Here is a 23,358-nt window from a genome sequence, read left to right as displayed (position 1 = left end):
TAGCAACTCTCAATAGACCTTTTTGCTGCAAAAACCTAAATTGGGTCAGGCCAATCACGTCGTGTATAGAGTAGGCGGGGGCGGGCTTAACATATGACGACAGAGTTGCGACGGTTACCTGCCACTTGAAAACAAAGAATGGCTGCTGTGGATGGAGAACAATGGTCTTTCGAATCGGCTTTGGCCGCAACTCTGGAGGACTTGGAGTTAAGTTTTTCTTTGAGAAAAGAACAAAGAACGGCACTTAAGTCATTCTTAAAAAAAGGAAGATGTGTTCGTAGTTTTGTCGGCCAGATTTAAAAGTTGAATCTATCAACTAACGTTAGCTCCGCTGTTGGGAAAATGCTCTGGTTGGTTGAAGCGCTGTCCTATTGTGTGCAGAGGGAATTTGAAAGACAGCCGTTTATCCCGCCCATCAGATTGACCGTGTCTATGGTGAGTTGCCAGACTAAACATCTTGATGTACGTCTGGCTTGCCAGGCTAGCAGAACGCCTGAACTGCATTAAATTGTTTTCCGTACACTGTAAAATCTAATTAGTTCGGCTTTTAGCTAGATCTAATTTTTTGCCTTAAAAAAACAAGTGAAATAGGAATAGTATGTTGTACTGACAAATGCTAATTTTTTTATAGTTCACTTACACAAGAGTTCTAGTAACTAAAAAAAGAACTGAGAGTACTTGATAATTTACTGTAAATAAAATGTAATTGTTACCATTGTTGTATTGTGCATGCTAAATGTTGAAGTCTGTGTGTGACTCAAGCATGATCAATTTTAATTTATTTATTTAATTTAAAATTTTTTTATTTTTATTTTTTGGGAGGGGAGTGTTATTGGTATTATTATTAAAGGAATTAAAATTAATTTCTGGGAAAAAAAAAAAAATAGTTTTGGGTCTATTGCAGTTTCAATTTTAAACTTCAAATTTACACACATTCACTCATATGTGTATGTCATATACAGTATGTAGGGGAGACCGGGGACAGTTGCAACACTTTTTTTCTCTCTATTTGGACTAGACCAACCAAATTTGTATATATTAAACTTGCATCTGTCTGCTAATTACCCATACCATTTAAAGATGATTACATATGACATATGTGTCATCACTCTAGCTTGTTTCTGATTGGAGAAAAATGACATGTTGCAACCATCCCCTGTTTTTTTGCATCACTGATATTAGCCTGTTGCCGGCCGTTGAATATTTCTATCATAAATCAGTTGTCAAATATTTACATCTAGTTACACCTCACCCCACAATCTTTCAATGCAAAAACTGGAAAGGGACTTTGGTTGGAATTTGCACTTGTCTTATGTGAACATTAAGCCCTGCCTTCTTTGATTTGATTGGTCATCTCAAACATTTTGACATTGACGAGCGCTGTTAGACAGCATTTTAAACTTTTCTAATTACATTATGGCCATTTCTAATTATTGCGGGGGACTTGTTGGTAATTATTATGGTGATTACGGCCCTAATTTAAACTACAATAACTGATTGTATTAATGATGAGATTTTGCATAAAAGTTCAGTTTCTGTGAATTTGAGTTAGGAAGAGTGTGTAGTAGTTGGGTAATCAAGGCAATGAACAGTTCCATGTAAAATAATAAACATTTCATGAATTCATCTTAATTCATTCAATTTTGTCCCTTGGTGCAGTTTTTATGAGTTGTCTATCATTTTTGTACAACACCACACAGTTCTGTAATATGTGCCCTCTTTGTTTACCCTTTCAAACACATGTTTGGCCGTAACGGTGGCATGGACGAGGGAATGGAAACTGATGACCCATTTCTTTTCTTCCCTGCCTGTATTTTTCTAATCCTGTTCTTCCCTACTTTCTCAGGCACTTTGTGGTTGCACAGTTAACGTTCCAACACTGGATAATCACACGGTTAACTTAACAACTCAAGACATTGTCCGTCCCAGGATGAAACGGCGTCTTCCTCTTCCGAAATCCCCAGATCATGGTGGGGACTTGATTGTCGAAGTTTCCCGAAAGATTAAGCCAGAGTGCCAAGGACACTATCGCAAATGTTTTGCCGGCTTCTTGAGCCGTGTATACTGCAATGCTGGAGACATTGAATTTTATTTTATCAATCGATAAATTCCACTAGAAACAAACCTTGTTGTATTATTTTAATTTAATACTGTGAAGCTGCTTTGATACAATCTGTATTGTGAAAAGCGCTATACAAATATACTTGACTTGACTTGACTTGACATTGCCATTGGGAATTTTTGGTTTCATAGTATTTAAAGGATGAATATGAGGGGCTGCTGAAATTGTCGAACTGTTATTCTGTAATGTACTGCCAATGAGAGACTATCTGAACCAAAAACATTGCTGGACTAGACTGGTTTATGTGTTTGTCATGTGCATTTTTCGCTTCCTAAATTTTTAGTTTTCCCCCATTTTAGTTTCCTTTGGGTCAAGTCCAGCAGAAAGTCTCCAGCTGCGATCTCTTGGCCAGCGTTTTGTTGTCAACTACACACATCTAACACATCTAAGTTTACTTATTCCAAAGATGGACAGTAAAGCATGTTGTGATGTTGCGGGGCTACAATAATATAGTTTTTTATCAGCAGCCTGATCCTTTGGACACCTCAGGGAAGTCTTTCTGTGAAAGTAGCCTGTACTTTTTCTGCTAATACGGTCAAATGTGACTATTTAGTGATGCCACTAAAAGTCATTTCCAGTATAGTGGTGGCTCAAAGTGATGCTTGGATCCTCTCTCTTTTAAGTATATAAAACAACACTTGATGCAGAAGTTATATGGTGAGAAACTCAAAAGCTCAAAGTCAGATAGAGGACAAATTTGAAACAAATACTAGATTTATTTAAAATAAATTATTCAAACTACTGATATTGTGGTTCATTTCTTATGCAAAATCATTTGGAACCTTTTTCTGTTTTATTACAGGTAATTTATGTTATTGTTTTTAATTGTTAAAAACAATAATTACTTCTGTGGGATCTTTTTGGATTGTGAGATTATGAGTTATGAATATGTTTTGAGTTTTGAATAGATTGTTTAATAGAAAATATGTTACAGATATCACACTGCTTTAATAAAACACTTTAAACAGAAAAACAATTGCTTTATCTTATTATTTTTTTAGCATATTAAAAGTGTAACCCAGTATACAAGCCTCTAAAAATCATGGTAGTTCCTCTACCAAAGAAATGTTGCACTTAAAGAAATGTATAGATTCACATAAGTGTATTGACCGCTGTAAATATATAGCAGGTTAACTAGTTAAATTTGTAACTGAGATGGTCACGACAGAATCACTTTTATAACACTTCCTTTGCTGAATATGGATGCTTATGTCTTCACTGTTTCTTGATGGACATCTGAAGAACTTCCTGTACTGCTGCCTGACCTGGACAAGAATGAGAAGAGAAATAGTTTTAAACTCTGGTTAAAAAAACAAAAACACTCTAGGTTATTTTTCAAGAATTTCATTTTAGAAGATGAGAAATGAAAAATGAACTTAACCCTTTAGAACCTGAAGCTAAAATAGGTGTTTTTCACATATTTTGATTTTTTGACTGTACAATTCTAAAACAATGTGCTATCTTAATGTGCAAGGTGTCATCTTTTTCAGAAAAAGATTAGCTTTCAACAAATTACAGTTATTGACCATTGTGTGTGGTGAGTTTGTAAATACAATTTAAATAGACAAAAATAAAAAAACAAGAATGAATTTACTGATTTTTATTTAGAAAAAAAAAAACAGAAAAAAATCATGAATGAAAGAAACTAACAATTTAAAGTTGAAAGATGAACTATAATACATATAAACAAGTCTTTTTTGTGACATTGGGTGGCACAGTTTTCATTTAGGACACTTTTTTTTCATACAAGCACACATACAAATGCACGCATTCATAGGCACGCACACATACACATACACGCACTACATACTTAGATACATGAAAGAGTAACGGCCATCCGCTTCCCAAGTTTCATTAAAAATCATCCTAATCCCCTCTTCTGCTGTCTAACATTTCTTTCGCCATGTATTTGTTTGTTTCTTTTATTATTTTATGCAATCCAAAACACTCTAACCTGCTACGCGTCGTATCTCTCTGTTCAAATCCTTCCTTCCCGCGCTGCTGTCATTTGCAGACGGAAAGCATGACATTACCGTAATAAGCCGTATATTGGTATAATAATATCTAATTGGTAGAATAGCAGCAGTCAAAATGAAAACCCTCCCTCAAATTAATTACCTCTTTTCAATGATCCCGACCACCCCTACTGACCATTGGTTCAAACCTTCAATAATCGCACTTGCCACTCTACAGAATTCTAAACAGCAAGGTGTGGTCTAGAAGCTCCAAACTTCCACCATTACTTTCATGCAAATCAGATACAATATCTCTTTAAATGGACACAGAAGCAAAATTTCCACCCGTGGTTAGCATTAGAACAAAATTTAACAATTCCCATTTCAATTGCTGATTTACCATTTCTACCACAAACAGTCAAACAAATTGACTTGACAAATACATCACTATTAGCACCACTCTGACAGCCTGGTGGAAAACTAATAGAATCACTAAATCCACCCTAACACCTTATAGACTCACCCCCATATGGCACAATCCTGACTTCCTACTACACAAGACACAACTTCACTTCCCCAAATGGGAATCTAAAGGTATCACCCACCTCCACCACTTGTTTGAAAATAACCAATTCTTATCTTTTCACACAATTGTTCAGAAATATGGGGTTGACAAGGATCAGTTCCTTCATTACCAACAATTGAAAGCAATAATTAAAACCAAAATTAATACAAATAGCAAAATGGAACCCTTTGATCCCTTCCTTGAACTGCCACCTTAACGTGGTGGAGGGGTTTGCGTACCCGAATGACCCTAGGGAGCTATGTTGTCCGGGGCTATATGCCCCTGGTAGGGTCTCCCAAGGCAAACAGGTCCTAGGTGACGGGTCAGACTAAGAGCGGTTCAAAAACCCTTTATGAGAAAAATTATACCGAGGACCGTGACGTCGCCCGGTATGGCACAGCCGGGGCCCCACCCTGGAGCCAGGCCTGGGGTTGGGGCTCGTATGCGAGCGCCTGGTGGCCGGGCCCCCCCCCACGGGGTCCGGCCGGGCTCAGCCCGAAGGAGCGACGTGGGGCCGCCTTCCCGTGGGCTCACCACCTGCAGGAGGGACCGTAAGGGGCCGGTGCGGAGAGGATCGGGCGGCAGTCGAAGGCAGGGACCTCGACAACCTGATCCCTGGACACGGAAGCTAGCTCTAGGGATGTGGAACGTCACCTCGCTGGCGGGGAAGGAGCCTGAGATTGTGCGTGAGGTTGAGAGGTTCCGACTAGAGATAGTTGGGATCACCTCTATGCACGGCTTGGGCTCTGGAACCAGTGCTCCAACTGGGGACTCCGTCGTTCTACTGGGGGACTTCAATGCCCACGTGGGCAACGACAGTGACACCTGGAGGGGCCTGATTGGGAGGAACGGCCCCCCTGATCTGAACCCGAGTGGTGTTCAGTTATTGGACTTCTGTGCTAGTTACAGTCTGTCCATAACGAACACCATGTTCAAGCATAAGGGTGTCCATCAGTGCACATGGCACCAGGACACCCTAGGACGTAGGTTGATGATCGACTTTGTGGTCGTTTCATCTGACCTGCGACCGTATGTCTTGGACACTCGGGTGAAGAGAGGGGCGGAGCTGTCAACTGATCACCACCTGGTGGTGAGTTGGATCCGATGGCGGGGGAGGAAGCTGGACAGACTCGGCAGACCCAAGCGTACTGTGAGGGTCTGCTGGGAACGTTTGGCCGAGTCTCCTGTCAGAGAGATCTTCAACTCCCACCTCCGGCGGAGCTTCGACCAGATCCCGAGGGAGGCTGGAGATATTGAGTCCGAGTGGACCATGTTCTCCACCTCCATTGTCGAAGCGGCCGCTCGGAGCTGTGGCCGTAAGGTCTCTGGTGCCTGTCGAGGCGGCAATCCCCGAACCCGGTGGTGGACACCGGAAGTAAGGGATGCCGTCAAGCTGAAGAAGGAGTCCTATCGGGCCTGGTTGGCTTGTGGGACTCCTGAGGCAGCTGACGGGTACCGGCAGGCCAAGCGAACTGCAGCCCGGGTGGTTGTGGAGGCAAAAACTCGGGCCTGGGAGGAGTTCGGTGAGGCCATGGAGAAGGACTATCGGCTGGCCTCGAAGAGATTCTGGCAAACCGTCCGGCGCCTCAGGAGAGGGAAGCAGTGTCCTACCAATGCTGTTTACAGTAGAGGTGGGGAGCTGTTGACCTCAACTGGGGATGTCATTGGACGGTGGAAGGAATACTTCGAGGATCTCCTCAATCCCGCCGTCACGTCTTCCATTGAGGAAGCAGAGGCTGAGGGCTCGGAGGTGGACTCGTCCATCACCCAAGCTGAAGTCACCGAGGTAGTCAAGAAACTCCTCGGTGGCAAGGCACCGGGGGTGGATGAGATCCGCCCTGAGTACCTCAAGTCTCTGGATGTTGTGGGGCTGTCTTGGTTGACACGTCTCTGCAGCATCACGTGGCGGTCGGGGACAGTGCCTCTGGAATGGCAGACCGGGGTGGTGGTCCCTCTTTTTAAGAAGGGGGACCGGAGGGTGTGTTCCAACTACAGGGGGATCACACTTCTCAGCCTCCCTGGGAAAGTCTATGCCAGGGTACTGGAGAGGAGAATACGGCCGATAGTAGAACCTCGGATTCAGGAGGAACAGTGTGGTTTTCGTCCGGGCCGTGGAACACTGGACCAGCTCTATACCCTCTACAGGGTGCTGGAGGGTTCATGGGAGTTTGCCCAACCAGTCCACATGTGCTTTGTGGATTTGGAGAAGGCATTCGACTGTGTCCCTCGCGGCGGCCTGTGGAGGGTGCTCCGGGAGTATGGGGTCCGGGGTCCTTTGCTAAGGGCTGTCCGGTCCCTGTACGACCGAAGCAGGAGCTTGGTTCGCATTGCCGGCAGTAAGTCAGACTTCTTCCCGGTGCATGTTGGACTCTGGCAGGGCTGCCCTTTGTCGCCGGTTCTGTTCATAATTTTTATGGACAGAATTTCTAGGCGCAGCCAGGGGCCGGAGGGTGTCAGGTTTGGTGACAACACGATTTCATCTCTGCTCTTTGCGGATGATGTTGTCGTGTTGGCCTCATCAAATCAGGACCTTCAGCATGCACTGGGACGGTTTGCAGCCGAGTGTGAAGCGGCTGGGATGAGAATCAGCACCTCCAAATCCGAGGCCATGGTCCTCAGTCGGAAAAGGGTGGCTTGCTCACTTCAGGTTGGTGGAGAGTTCCTGCGTGGAGGAGTTTAAGTATCTTGGGGTTTTGTTCACGAGTGAGGGAAGGATGGAACGGGAGATTGACAGACGGATCGGTGCAGCTTCTGCAGTAATGCGGTCGATGTACCGGTCTGTCGTGGTGAAGAAAGAGCTGAGCCGCAAGGCAAAGCTCTCGATTTACCGGTCAATCTACGTTCCTACTCTCACCTATGGTCATGAGCTTTGGGTCATGACCGAAAGGACAAGATCCCGGATACAGGCGGCCGAAATGAGCTTCCTCCGCAGGGTGGCTGGGCGATCCCTTAGAGATAGGGTGAGAAGCTCGGTCACTCAGGAGGAGCTCAGAGTAGAGCCGCTGCTCCTCCACATCGAGAGGGGTCAGCTGAGGTGGCTCTGGCATCTATTTCAGATGCCTCCTGGACGCCTTCCCGGGAAGGTGTTCCGGGCGCGTCCCACTGGGAGGAGACCCCGGGGAAGACCTAGATCACGCTGGAGAGACTATGTCTCCCGGCTGGCCTGGGAACGCCTCGGTGTCTCCCCGGAAGAGCTGGAAGAAGTGTCCGGGGAGAGGGAAGTCTGGGCATCTCTGCTTAGACTGCTGCCCCCGCGACCCGGCCCCGGATAAGCGGAGGAAGATGGATGGATGGATGGACAATGGAACCTACAAACACCATTGGACAGCTATTAAGAATTGCAGACCATCCACAAAAAACTATTTCTAAACTCTACAAAGTGATTGCCTCTGCAAACTCCCCCATAACACTCCCAAAAGCAAAATGGGAAAATGACCTGGCCCTCCTTCCAACCCCAGATTTCTGGACAAATATTTGCAAGAATATATTCTCTATGACCTCCAACACCAACCTACAACTCATACAATATAAAACCATTCACAGGACTCACTTCACCCAAAGCAAACTATTCAAAATGGGAATAGCCGACACAGACATCTGCCCTCAGTGTTGGGGAGCACTGACACATATTTGCATGCCACTTGGTCCTGTCAGCCTGTCAATTCCCTATGGACATCAGTCACAAAGACACTCTCTACCATTTTGGACTGTAGAGTCCCACTCTCCCCCACACTTTGTCTTCTAGGAGACACCACTTCCTTCCTCATTCCACAGAAATTGAAATATCCAGTACTTGTCTCCCTAAACTGGGTCTTTCAAAACTGGAAATCTAGACACTCTTGTCATATAAATCATTGGATCAACCTAATTTCAGAACACATCCTTACAGAAGAGCTCTCAGCTCAAAAGAAGAACAAAACATCAGCCTTCAAAGACATCTGGAACCATTTCATAACCTTTCTTCAAACTCAGCAATAACTGTGCCATTTACACTCCTTACAACGCCGATACTCAACATCTGCACCCTCCCCCTCTCTTCCCCTGGTCATTATGCTGATATTTACAACCCCCCTCTCCCACCCTCTATCCTTCCCTACTTCTCTCTTTTTGCTCTCTCTCTCTTTATATCACCTCGCACACACTCCCAATCACACACACACATACACACACTAACAACCGCCAGCCCTCTCAGTAGATCTCTCTACTAACACAGTAATACTGAATCTGTGTATTTGTCTGTCCGTATGTATGTATTTCTCTGCTTGTCTGTCTACTTGTCCGTCCATTCACATATCGGTCTGTTTTCGTCCAGTGATTTGCTTGTCTGTACATTAGTGTCTGTCTGTCTATCGTCTGTCTCTGCTTTTCTGCCTGTCTGTTAATGTCTATCTGTCTATCGTCTGTATATGTCTGTCCTCCTGCCTGTCCATCTACGTCCATCTGTATTTAGTCTAATTCTGTCATTTGCCGTCAGTTATTGTTCACAAGTATACCTACCTTTACCTCACAATATCTATTGCAGTATTAGGGGGTGGATGTGGGTTTGTCTGGAGTAATCATCTGTTTGTACTTAGTACATAATTTGAAAAAAAAGAAAAAGCGAAAAGCGTATGTTGTCTACTGTCAGGGACAATTTGAATGGTTTTGATAGTGCAAACGGTTGAAGAGTTACTGTCAAATGAATACAGCTTGCTGGTATGTGTCGGCAACGACACAGCCGATTCTAAAGGGTTAAAGGGTTAGTTCACCCCAAAATGAAAATTAGCCTCGCCCTTAAGTCATCCTATAGGATGACTTAAGGGCGAGGCTAATTTTCATTTGTCTATAACATTCATAGGTGTCTATGACATTCTTCTTTCAGATGAATACAATCAGAGTTATATTAAAAAATGTCCTGGCTCTTCCAAGCTTTATAATGGCAGTGAATGGCCGTTTCGGTGAAAGAGTGACCCTTGACCTGACGCACAACGTAATGATGAACACGGAGACACAAAACAAAACACCAGTCACAAATTCGTTTTTTTGAGAGAAATTTTTTGAGAGAAAATGTGAGAGGAGCTTTAGTTTGTTGCCCAGCCCTGTTTGTTTGAACCGCGAGAGGCGTCAAAGCTTACGCAACTCCAACATCTACGTCATACATGCGTCACTGGTTATGCTTTTGGTACAGGTCGCCTTGCGTACGGCCGTCTGCCGGAAGCTAGTCGTTTTAGTCTACAGTATATATTTTTCTCACACAAACACAACGCTTCACTTCAGAAGGCCTTTATTAGGCTATCATAGTTGATCTGTGATTCATTAACTGTACGGGCCAGCTGCTCCCCGGCCCTTGACACATGTGATTCGCGGATTAATTGCACAGTTTAACCATCATAGAGTGAAAGTTTGCCTGTGTTTTTAAGTCCTGTCAGTTTAACAGGGCGCGCTTGACAGGGCATATATAAGAACGAGCAGAGAGAGAGAGAGCCCCGGCAGCACGCGCGCACTCACCTTCAGCGTCTTCAAACAACACGAACGCGTCAATGTATTGCTTGTTTTTTCTGTTTACATTTCATGGTGTGACACTTCTCTTCTCCCATGATCGAACATAGATTTCTGCTACGTCAGAGCGGCCAAAGCGTCAACAAGCTTCCCCGTACTTTTTGACAAGCGTCCTTGACAGGGTGGCCAGAGCTTCTTTGCTGCAGAACTCGGCGGCGGTGTGTACATACAGTTAACCCCCCAGAGCAGTGTGGAGCACTTTTACCATGGATGGATTATCAAGAGAAATGGCCATTCACTGCCATTATAAAGCTTGGAAGAGCCAGGACATTTTTAAATATATCCCTGATTGTATTCGTCTGAAAGAATAATGTCATATACACCTAGGATGACTTGAGGTTGAGTAAATCATGGGCTAATTTTCATTTTTTGGAACTAACCCTTTAATTTAAAGTAGATGAGAGATGATTTTCTGGTAGACTGTCTGTACTGATGTCTGACCTGATCATTGAGGACACAATAGACCAGGAACATGAAGGTTCCCTGCTGGGAGTTCAAGATCAGGAAGGGGATCTCCAGCTCCTTCCAGAAACCCAGAATCCAGGAGCAACCAAGAACCACAAACTGAGCCAGTGTTTTAAATATCATATTCCTGCAGAGAAAGATGGAGAGTTAATATTTATTTATTGATTATTGAAGCCAGGATTAGACCATAGATCAATTAGGACATTTAAGTAATTTTTATAAACATGCTTAGAAAAAAACATTACCGATGTGCATCTTAAAACTAAAAAGGCACTGATATATTTTTAAGATCAGTCAGTGCAAGTTTATTTCAGTGGAAACAGCTCAGACTTACATTTTAGTCTAGGACTAGTCTTAAGCCCTGTCTGTGAAACCAGGGGTTAATGTTTTAAGCATTAAGTAAAAAGCACAGAGAGGAACAAAACATGTATTAGAAAGAGCTTTGCTAAAGAAAGAAGATAAATGCAAGCATTGCCGTAGGATGTGTTGCGGACGAAGTACAGAATGCAACAAAGAAGAAAACTCTGAAGAAGGAAGACTAAGAGGAGAAAGGCTTTACAAAGACAGGTCTGAAATGAATTCCAAGAACTCATGACACCTCAAGACTTAGGATTGGATAAATTGTCTGTAAGAGACTGATCATTTATGAGGGGATTTCCAAAGATGACGACCTCAAGAAATCAGATAATCTATAAAAGGCTGAAAGGAGAAGATGAAGGCAGACGCTGATTCTTAATGGCCTCTCCGGTGTTACAACGCTTGTAAACGGTTTACTCTTGATGTTGTTTTGTCTTGTTTTTTATATATTAGTACTTTATATGTAAACTAATTAACCTGTAGATAATAAAACTATATTTAATTGAAACTAAGAAACTCTTTTGCTACTCTCGCCTGCCAAAAGTCTTTGATTTCTACAAAAGTGAGCTGAACAGACCACGAAGAAGTCTTCTGACCTGTGGATTGTATGAAAATTCAGATGCTTATGATTTAGGACACATTTGACTTTACCTAACCCGAGAATAATCAAAATAAGGTTAAAGGTGTCTAGAAATATGCAGCATATAACAATATATATACACATTTCATGGAGTGTTCAAATCATATTGTTTGTTACTTGGTTCGTTTCATATGTGAAACTTCAGCGTTCAGATTTTTCAAGGTGGAGGTCAGACTGATGATGATGTAGATGAAGAGAATCATGTTTAACTGCACAGTAAGAGAAACAACAGTAATTAATCTTTAATCACTTTTCCTTTTAATACAAATCATGATGAGAAATGTGCTTACTGCTAGTATGACGCAAACAGGTCCCTGAAAACTCCAGATAAAGCCTTTATCCATTTTAATCCAGCACCTGTTTAGAAGAAGAAAAATAATTAAATGAACAAACATGAAGGATGAAGGTGTTGATCTCTGAGTCGCTCAAACTAAACTCACTGTTCACTTCCGTAGCCTTTAGGATTCACCCCAGCAGACACAGCCACCACAACCAGAGCAACCGTATATCCAATCACACACAGGAATCTACTCCTAAGCACCCCCCTCCTTTTGGAGCTGATCTGTGATAGGTTCTTCACACAGATGAAGAGCAGCACAGCTTCAATGAACATCCACACAAAGCCGGAGAGAAAGAGGAAGTGCAGCACACCTGATATCACGGCACACAACACCTGGAGATCATGAGAGACGGTTATGATGATTCTCAGTGAGACTGTGCTGAGCTGTAGGGCTCCTTCATCATTCTCACCTGATGAGGGCGTATGAGGCTCAGGAACTGTTGTGTGAGCAGGAACAGAAGGTGAGCCAACAGAAGACTCACGCAGAGGTTGATTCGAGCCACATTATTCACTCCAGGACTCCACTGACAAAGGGCAAAGGTCAACAGGGCTAAACTGAAGAACACCAGCCCCACGATCACACACACCAAATTCAACACGTCCAGCTTTGAGTCGCTCTGAGGAAACATGTCAGAGTACATGAGTGCCAAATCTGTGCTGTTCTTCAATGCTCACTATAAATGTTCTTGTACCTCTGATGGGCGGCTGGTTTGCATGATGAGAGCGAATGTGGACAGATGATTACAGGAACACACAGTGTAGCTGCTGTTGGTCTCTAAAACAGAACAACCATCTACAATCCACTCGCTGATGTTCCAGTACACACAGGACAGAGGACTGCCGGGCTCAAACTCCTGCAAAAAGAAGAAAGAACATGCAGAAAATAGTATAACACTGAATATTAGATGTTTTCAGATGTTCATCAGTTCTCAGGTTGGACAAAAACACATTTCAGTCTCTCACTCTGATGTGTTTGAGGGTGAAGTTGACTGGTTTGGTGAGATTAGTGTAGGTGGTTTTGGGAAGAGTAACTGAGATCACAGTGGACATCATGGTGTTATTCGTGCCATTTGATGCGTTGAAGAAGTCTGGCTTCAGTAGATTCTCCATTGTGTTATAACTCATGAAAGCCACAGCAGCTGATCCTGTGTGACAGAAACAGAAGAAACTTGTATTCAACACATTAAAACCTTTAGTTCAATGTGGTTTAGTGATATATCTTCTAAAAATGTTTTATTTTAAATGTTGTATTAAAACACATCTCACATACTTGTTTCATTGTTGTTCTTGGCGATCCCAATGAGATCGATGTCCACGGAAGAATTTGTTGTGTTAAGTCGAGGGATTTTATCTAAGGTGACACTGGGTCCAACCATGAAGATTTCAACCTCTGATTTAGAAAATAAGCAGTTATGTTTTTTTTTTTTATTATTATTATTTTTTTATTAAAGTTGATTCAATCTGCACAAATGTGCAAAAAACAAAACAATAAAAAGACTAAAATAAAATAACTATTTCATCTAATTAGTTTGAACTAATCAGTTAACTTTGTTCACAGCAAAATCCCCAGAGTTAAATTAAGTCAAGCTGGTAATGCTGTTTGTGGAGTTGTTGAATCCTCTTCTGCTGAGATCTTGAGAGATGTAATGTCTTCTTTTACCTTTAGTTACTTCATCTTAGGGTACGGTACGTTTACACGACAACGATACGCTTAAAACTCAGAAGTGTTTCCTTTGAGTTTTCAAAACTTTGCATTTTCAGGCACCCAAACTGACTCTTTGTTGTCGTGGAAACGAATGACCAAAACTTATAAAAAGTTTTACGTTTTTAGTTGAAAACGGTGTCGTGTAAACAGACCCTAAGGCTGTGGCTGAAGCGGGTGTTCATCACTAATGCTCAATCATCTCTTAATTAATCACTTAATTATCTCATTAACTTTAACACTTTTAGCACTCTTTAGATTGGGACAATATGTACTCTGAGTAGTGTTGATTTAACACTGGGGATTTTGCTGTGTGCCTGTAACATTGTAGTAATCATGAAGACATTGATTAGCTTGTTCAGGTGTGTTTGATTAGGGTTGGAGCTAAACTCCAGGAAAGTGGATCTTGTGGTCCAGAGTTGAGAACCCCTGCGCTAGACTATTTAAACTCCCTGATATCATATATAAGCTCTGTTTTATCATCAATAATAACAGTTTCTCCACTCACCAACAGCAGCAAGAGTAAAATTGACTCTGTCATGTGTGTCTGTCGGCTTCACCAATGTAGAGATGAGTTTCTCGTTGGTTTTTAACACATGGTTTCCGTTGGAGGCTAGTACAGCTTGGCTGACTGATGATGAAGACTCTGAAATCTCTCCTGAAGTGTTGAGGACCATATTCAAAACATCGGTCACTGGAGTCTAATTTATTGATCAGAAAAATAAAAAATAAAAAATACTGTAAATGTAAATATTAAGAAAGCCAATTAATCAGACCTTAACCAGTAACTGACAATTACATTTGATTTGATTATAAAAAAATAAAATAAAAAAAAAAATCTCTTGAAGACTTACAGTCAAAGGAAGCTCTTGATCTGTATTGTTCTCGATCTGCTCTAGAAGATTTTGAAGCTTTTCAGTCTGACTCTGAAATCAAAATTGAGAAGACAGAATTTGAGGATGTGTGAGTGATGACTCTAACCGGGTATGCTGAGGGCCTCTGAAATGAGACACAGACAGTGTTTTTGTACGAATTTCTTTAACAAATGATTCAATGACATATATTTTTTTGTAACATTTGTCGCCACCTACTGGTGGAAATGAAAATACTTTTCTTAAGGTGCTTTTCTGAATTTTGCTCGCTACAGTGGACAGTGTTTGTATCCAAACCAGTGCCGGCCCGAGCCTTTTGGGGGCCCTAAACAGAATTTGATTTGGGGGCCCCCTCCCACCACGCGTAGTTAAAAAAGTTTTAACTTTTTCTTTACTCTTTTACTAACTCTTTGAAACTTCTGAAAAACTGTAAACATATTCCAGCATTGCAATCTTGACATCGCAGCCTGTTCATTATAGCCGTAATAAATATATAATAATAAAATACTCAACCTAACATATAAAACTTACACTGCTCTGTTTAAATAGTCAGTAGTACAATTCATACCGTTCACAGTAAGCACCGCGCCACTGTGATGTTTCCAAGCACATTTTTGCATGTGAAAAGGATGATTTTTTCCGTCGATATTGGAACGTGAGTGAAGTACAAAGAAGCCTATAATAAAGAATAGTTTACCATCCAAATACATCGCGAATCGCTTACTTTCACTTTTGCTTTAAATTATTTAGTTTTGGCTTGTTTATAGTTATTTTTTTATTCTTGTTCTGTTCTGAATATCATTAAATTTTGCGCAAAATTTGCGCATGACTCAAACACTGGCAGACACAGCAGCAGATGTAGGCAGGTATATTGGTCATGAAATCAGAATTTTACTTGTCTTGAATTATTCATTCATTCATTAATTTATGTCACTTTTTAAAGTTAATTAATATGTAAAAAAAAAAAAAAAAAAAAACAGGGGGTGGCCAGGGGGCCCCAAGCAGACACTTAGTTCGCTTATGCCTCGGGCCGGCCCTGATCCAAACTAACAAACTTTTGTCACAGAAGTACTGGAATAAAAGTTAAGTTTGTAAAAGAAGTAATGAGAATGTATGGTTGAAATGGACAGCTTTGTGGACAGCTTTCTCTGCACATTAAATCCCCCATATTGCCAGCAAACAATGAGAATGCAGAACAATGATGATGACAGAGAGTATAGGCGTCAAAGCTATTGTGAACCCGCTTACCCAAAACCCTGGTTTGGCAAATAAATGAATGATGACAGTTACGTATTTCCAACATTTTATTATGTAAGCTTTATGTTACTCCTCAAATAACAAGGAAATTTGTAGTAATTTATAGTGTTAATTAATTAGCGGGTCCACAAACTCATTCTTTCAATTGGCTTTTGTATGCAGTATTCACAGCTTATATGGACTGAATGCCCCCATAAACCATCAGCAATTATTAGAAAAGCACATTCATATTTCAGATTACACACATATCTAAAATGCACATGTTATTGTACTGCTTCAGTTTGGACTATTATTGATAGGAGCTGTGAGTCTCTACAACTTCAATTTCAGAAACTCAACTTACGTTGCGTCCTTCCAGCGGCGTTATATTTATACCTGCAATGACAGAAATCAGCATGAAGACAATAATATAATAAACTGCAAAACTTTGAAAAATAACTATTTTACTTAGCAGCAATTTCAGCAAGATTGTGGATTCACACAGCAAAATCCCCAGTATTAAATTAACTCTGCTCAGAGAACATTTGGTCCCTCTCTACAGAGAGTTAAAATAACTCTGAAACAGAGTTAAAGTTAATGAGATACTTAAGTGATTAATTAAGTGACGTTTGGGCATTAATGATGAACACCTGCTGTCAACAAGCAGAATAACTGAAGGAAAGAGAAACAAGAACAGAAAAAAGAGAAACACAAGAACTACAACTGACTTCCAGCCACAGATGAAATCAACTGAAGACAAAATAAGACATTAAATCTATCAAGATCTCAGCAGTGGAGGATTAAACAACTCCACAAACAGCATTACCAGTTTCACTTATTACTAACCAGATTGACTTTATTTCTGTCATACGTTTACAGAAGTTCGTATTGAGAATTAACAGAGGTTTAGATGTTGACGATTTATTGAAAATGGTTGGTCACCATAATGGAGATAAGTGTTTCCTTTAGTTGGGCAGTTTGACTCTTAGCTTATTTTTTTGTGAGTTTGTGTTTTTTGTAACAGTTTTTACCAAAACACGTAATTTGTTGCAAAGAATGCCAGACGCAAAGACGTTCAGGTGAACTAGTTTTCATCAACAAAAAGTAGAATGCTGCACTTATATCATCACTGTCCAAAAGTGGTCATTTGATGTTGATAGATTATATTCACTAACGATACTGTCTTGCCACAGATTGGACATTTTGAATTTTTTAAATACATAATAGGGGAATTTTTTTTTTTTTTCTAAGACACAGACATCAAGAATCAGCATATGAATCTCAACAATGGTGACATGTTTCATGCTGCAATGCATCCTGGGAGCCATAAGTTTTATACTATTGTGGCTCCCAGCATGCATTGCAGCATGAAACATGTCACCATTGTTGAGATTCATATGCTGATTCTTGATGTCTTTGTCTAAAAAAAAAAAAAATCCCTGTAATGTATTTTAAAAATCTAAATTCAGAATGTCCGATCTGTGGCTAGAGAGTATTGTTAGTGAATGTAATCTATTAACATCAAATAATCACTTTTAGACAGTCATGAGATAAGTGCATATTTCTACTATATGTTAAAAACTATTTCTCCTGATCATCTTTGTTTTTGGTTTTCTTTGTAACAAATCACATGTTTTGGTAAAAACTGTTACAAAAACCACAAACATGCAAAAAGTCAAACTGCCCAACTAAAGGAAACACTCATCACCATAATGGTGATCATACATTTTTAATAAATCGTCAACATCTAAACCTCTGTTAATTCTCTATAAGACCTTCTGTAGACGTCTGACAGAAATAAAGTCAGTCTGGTTAGTAATAAGTGAAGATGGTAATGCTGTTTGTGGAGTTGTTTAATCCTCCTCTGCTGAGAACTTGTTGACAGCAGGTGTTCATCATTAATGCCCAAACGTCACTTAATTAATCACTTAAGTATCTCATTAACTTTAACTCTGATTCAGAGTTATTTTAACTCTCTTTAGAGAGGGACCAAATGTTCTCTGAACAGAGTTAATTTAACTGGGGATTTTGCTGTGCAGCAAGATTTCAGTGGTGCGTACCTCCTTCTGCGTACCCCCTCTCTTCCACTTAGACTTCAGTCATACCTTTTCCATTAAGGGACAATATTTGACCCCTAAATTTATTTCCCAGGGCTTTTTTTTTTTTTTTTACTTTATTTCAATGAAAAATGTTCAATAGAGCAATATGCAGTGACGGAAAAACGACGTGATACTTTAACTTATATTACACTAAAACCAGTAAGTCACTGTCTTCTCAATGAGTGAGTCATTGAGTCATTCTTACATTCAGTAACAAAGCAACTAGCTGTATTTATAAATGAATCATTGAATGATTGACTCACAATTATTTTCAAAGCTGTAGAATTGTTTACGAAACACCGGTGTGTGCTGTAGTTCTGCTGTGTCCTTCGTCCCTCATTGTAACTATTATTTTGTTGTAAAATAGAGTATGTACTGACAGTACTGTGTAACTTAATAGATAAGTAGGAGTCAAAATGAAAGAAAGATTCAATTTGTGAAATATTGATCCAACACATAAAAAAAGTACAATATTGGAAAATCGACCATGTGACCATGTGAGGAGATGACCAGAAATTGACCTATCGGTAAGCTCCACCCCCCTTAGTTACGGTTGCTAACTCCAACAAACAAACGGAGTGGCTAACTGTCTTACAATGAGCTAACTGTCTTACAATGACAGCTGTCAGTGTGGAAACCATGTCCCAAGATGTTTTTGATAAATTTTGGATGCAGAAGGACCACCTCTCGTCGAGGAGCATTCAAGTGGGACTTAAATATGCCATGGAGGGATAAAAGATTATAAAATAAATATGGTGGGTAAAAAGATTAATTTGGAAGCGGTGGATCAGATCACAAACAAGCGGGAGAAGCCTCATATTGAGGTCGTCACGATCGCAGAAAAACAATATCTAGGATCAACACTGTTCATTTATACCGAAGGGTACGTTTAAATTAATTTACATTTAACCAGTTTAATATGGAGAGGCACTCCCAGTGAATAATTTGATCTCTCAGTGATCACACCATGAGCTCTCAGGATACTCGTGATGTGGTCACAATCTGAGTTCACAGTGAGCTAAAAGTGTATCCTCACAGCGCCCTCACTGTGTGCTCATGCTATAGTCACACTGGCCCTCATTGATCATTCTTGCGTAGAAACGGGCGTATATGTTGGCGTAAGATTATGCTTACACTCTTCTCACCGCCTGATTTATGAAGCTGTGCGTACCTTTGAAATCCAGGTGTACGCAATACCTGCGCTTGATAAATGCCGCGGCTGAAAACGAGAGTCATTAGAATAACACGCCCCTATATATTCAAGTCTCCGCTCCCCCCACGCCCTCATTTTACGCCATGGACACACGGAAGACGGCAAAGAAGAGAAACTTCTTTGAGAAAGAGAAAGAGAAACCAGGGAAGTGGAAAGAAACAAAATTGATTTCTAGATTTTTATTATTAATGACGCTTATTGTTATTTAGAAGAAGAATGTCGTTATTATTATTATTTGTATTATTATTATTATTTAAAAGAAGAAGAAGAATGTCATTATTATTTTGTCAGTCTGAATTATTTTTTTGGTCATTGAAAGCCTTTCATTACTAAACCCAGTCCGTGCGCACCTGCCTGGCCTAACCCTGGCCTAACCATCGTTTCAAAGAATAGTACAACGGCGAGCGCGTCGAGTATAAACGCCTCGTCCGTTTGGGGAGGTGCGCACGCAGTCTGCGGAGACTCGCGCTGCGGAGCCAGGCGAAAGTATAAACAAGGCTTGAAACGTCAGGTAAAGCGCACAGGCTCGCAACTTAAGGAATACATATGCCTACAATTCAAATGCTTTGGTAAAGTCACACAAATTAAACATTGAAGTCCATGTTGCACAAAAATAAACACTGATGTTTATAATTACTATGTTGTTGTTTTTTTACAGTGGGTCATAATATATCATATCTTTTAGTTTGTCAGTGCGTTTTGTGGTGTTAGGAATTGTTTTTCTGCGCATTCCCGCACTCAAAACGTGCGTACACCACCTCCTGAGCTGGCGTAGGATTTGAGCGTGCCGTACGCCAACGTCCATATTGATAAATCTCAAAGTCACCGTGGTTTTGAATGTACGCCAGGTGTACGCTGGAAATTTGGTGTACGCACTTTTGATAAATGAGGGCCAATGTGAGGTCAAAGTGCACACAAAGACTAGACTGATTTGATTTCACCCTGCAGCTCAGGCTGGAAACCTCTACATTCTTTTATCCTGCTTCCGTTACAAATTTGCAGGAACCAATCACAAACTGCCTTATCCACCTGGCGCGCTATTGGCGGGTTTAACACAATGATGATAGAGAAGCAAAGTACGTCACCCGGATCATTGGTCTGATTGGTTGAAGGACTATCCAATTGCATTCAGAGTCATTTGAAATATGCCCGTTGATCACGCCTCTTGTGCAGGAGAAAACACAGAGCAGACTCACCAGACTAATGTTCAATCTTAAAAGATTGAGCTTGGTCTGGTGATAGCCAGACTACACAAAGACTAGATACCCAGCATGCATTGCAGCATGAAGGTTTCGATCGTCACCATTGTTGAGATTCATAAGCTGATTCTTGATGTCTCTTTGTGTCTAAATGACACAGTAGTTCAAATGTTTGTGTCTTATTATGCAATTCAGATCCATTATAAATGATTATGACACTGTTGGATATCAAACTGTGTAATCTGGGGTCTATTATAATTTAAAATATCAATATCAAACAAAATAATTGAACATCAACATCTAAACCTCTATTAAATCTCAATAAGAACTTCTGTAGACGTCTGACAGAAATAAAGTCAGTCTGGTTAGTAATAAGTGAAGCTGGTAATGCTGTTTGTGGAGTTGTTTAATCCTCCTCTGCTGAGATCTTCACAGATTTAATGTCTTCTTTTATTTCATCTAAGGCTGTGGCTGAAGTCAGTTGTATGTTTGGAGAATGTTCTTATAAGAAAGATCTGTTATCAGAGTGTGCACTCATACTGTGAGCTGACCATGTGACACCACGCACGTCCCATCATTGCCTCTCTCATCTACTACGCAATATCACAGTTTGACATGTCTGTCACTGGAAAGTTCCACGTGGTGTCATGAATAATTAAGAGCAAGTGTCTTCTCATTGGATAAGAAACTCAGTCACATGAATAATTATGAGACACCGATGAGTCATCAAAGTACTATAGTGCTCTGACACGATGAAGATTTTAAACCTGGAAGATGAAAATAGCGGAAAAAGCTATGGCAGGTGATGTTCAGATGTTCTCCCGTCACACGAGACACGACAGACACTAAATCAGGGCATAAATGAGAGATTTAATATCCCAAAGTATCTTTATGGCACAGCAGTACTGATGTCCATCCTTGAGTCTCTGTTATAGTGACAGTATGGGATGTTTTATCTGATTCAATATAATCTAATGTAAATCATGTCAGCTGTTTTGGTGTGAACGGCTTCTCTGTTAACAAAGACTGATAATGGAATAAATATAAAATGAAAAGGTATTTTACAACAGAAAGACTTGAACTTTGGTGTACAGATAATGTATACTTTGTGTTTTGATTGAGCGATTTCTCCATAACTGAGACAGTGTTGTGTGTGAGGAAGTGATGCGGGTCAGTGTCTGTGGTGTGAACACACTCGCTTATCATCATCTACAGAGAATACTGTGGTTTCTGTTATCTCGCCTCTTTACATCCTTACACAGGGTTACCACACCTTGGTTAAACACTGCGAGCCCTAGTCCTCCCAACTGAGTGGGTTTCTGTACGTGCGTTTTTGCTATTCGGGGAGTCTTGTAAGCCCAAATAAACGGTATAACTGAATCCAAAAGCTTGAAAAAAGGTACAGGTATATAAGTAGGCACATTTTGAAAAAGGTAGATTAACTGTGGTAAAGTGACCATTTTAATTGCATTAATTTTGCCAATCATAGATAGCGGAAGTAGTCTCCATTGCTCTATATTATCTTTTAATCTGTCAATCTTAGCCAAATTTTTTTATTTCAATATTTACTTGGGGTTCTTTGGTACCACAATGCCAAGATATGTAAAGTGGTCTTCGACTGTTTTGAAAGGTGAGGGACCAACCTGCCTGGAATTTGTGTGTCTAATTGGTCATGTTGTTCCCGATATAAACAATATGTCACTTTGCAACATTTATTAATGCAAGTCAAGATTATGAGTTTAAGTCTTACATCAAGAGACAAAAAGGTTGTTGAGGGTGTCTGTTTCACATGTGAACGTCTGTTATTACAGTCAGTGTTGAGTATCGTGATGTTGTGGAGATCATCATGAGTTTGAGGGTCTCAGTTACTCACCTGTTAAAACCTTCAGATTCACTTCAGTGTATAAATCTTCTAGAAAATTTCTTTCAGTTGCACAGTAGTACGTGTCAGAATCCCCTTTACTCAGATCTCTGATGGTCACAGTGAAGACTGCTGATCTTCTGTCGTCATACAGAGAGAATCTATCCTTCTGAACCCATTTATCTTTAATATCAGTCTTGATTTGGTCTTCGCACGTTGACCACTGACCTTTACAAAAATACTTTATATAATCTGAATATCCTTTATCATATTCGCATTTGATCGTGACTCCTCCTCCTGGATATCCTGTCACACTCATGGAGCTCACGACACCTACAACAAACCAGCATTAAAACACTTTAATTTACACAGAAATTAACTTTCCTCAACAGTCAATAAAACAACATGAAGTAAAAGACTCTCCTCATCAATTCTGTGCTGTTTTTCATGATTTACTCTGAGTTCAGATTCTTACCAGGAATCATCAGCAGAGTGAAAGTCCAGATGATCTTCATTCTTCTCTCTTATTAAATGATCTTCTCTGTTGTTAGTAGATTCAGTTCTTCTGAAGCTCTCGATGTGTGTTCAGAAGAGTTTTGAGTGTTTCTTTCCTGGTTACATGTTTAACATGAAGAGCTGAATGTGACAGAGACGCCCACTTCCCCTGAGAGAGAGAGAGAGAGAGAGAGAGAGAGAGAGAGAGAGAGAGAGAGAGAGAGAGAGAGAGAGAGAGAGAGAGAGAGAGAGAGAATTTTTTGAATTTTAAATACACCTTTATTATAACAATTTAGTCTTGAATTATTCACACTTCATCCAACATTTTTTTTTTTTATACACATGTATATTTAAAAAGTCAACACCAATTCATTTCTCTCACATAAAGTACACAATACCTCATCAACACACCAGATTTCGACTAGTTCTCTAGTTGTTTTATGCGCACGTGAACGTCATGGCAACGTACAACACAAAGTACCCCACGCGGGAAACACTTAACGTAACGCGTAAATGCGCGTAGCTAACATAAATCAAGCAAGTATGCATGGGCCACGAAGTGTTGGCAAAATAACACATTAACGGACTGGAGGAAATAATATGGAATTTTTTTCCAGAAAACTAAATAAACAAAATAAATTCAAGCACTTTCAAGGAACTGTATCTATTATGTTCATTGTCAAAAACATTCCAGGGCCT

The sequence above is a fragment of the Scardinius erythrophthalmus genome (genome assembly GCF_964197995.2).
Source record: "Scardinius erythrophthalmus genome assembly, chromosome: 3".
In the NCBI taxonomy this organism is placed as follows: Eukaryota; Metazoa; Chordata; class Actinopteri; order Cypriniformes; family Leuciscidae; genus Scardinius; species Scardinius erythrophthalmus.
The sequence above is the reverse complement of the archived record's forward strand: the minus strand, read 5'-3'. Positions refer to the sequence as shown.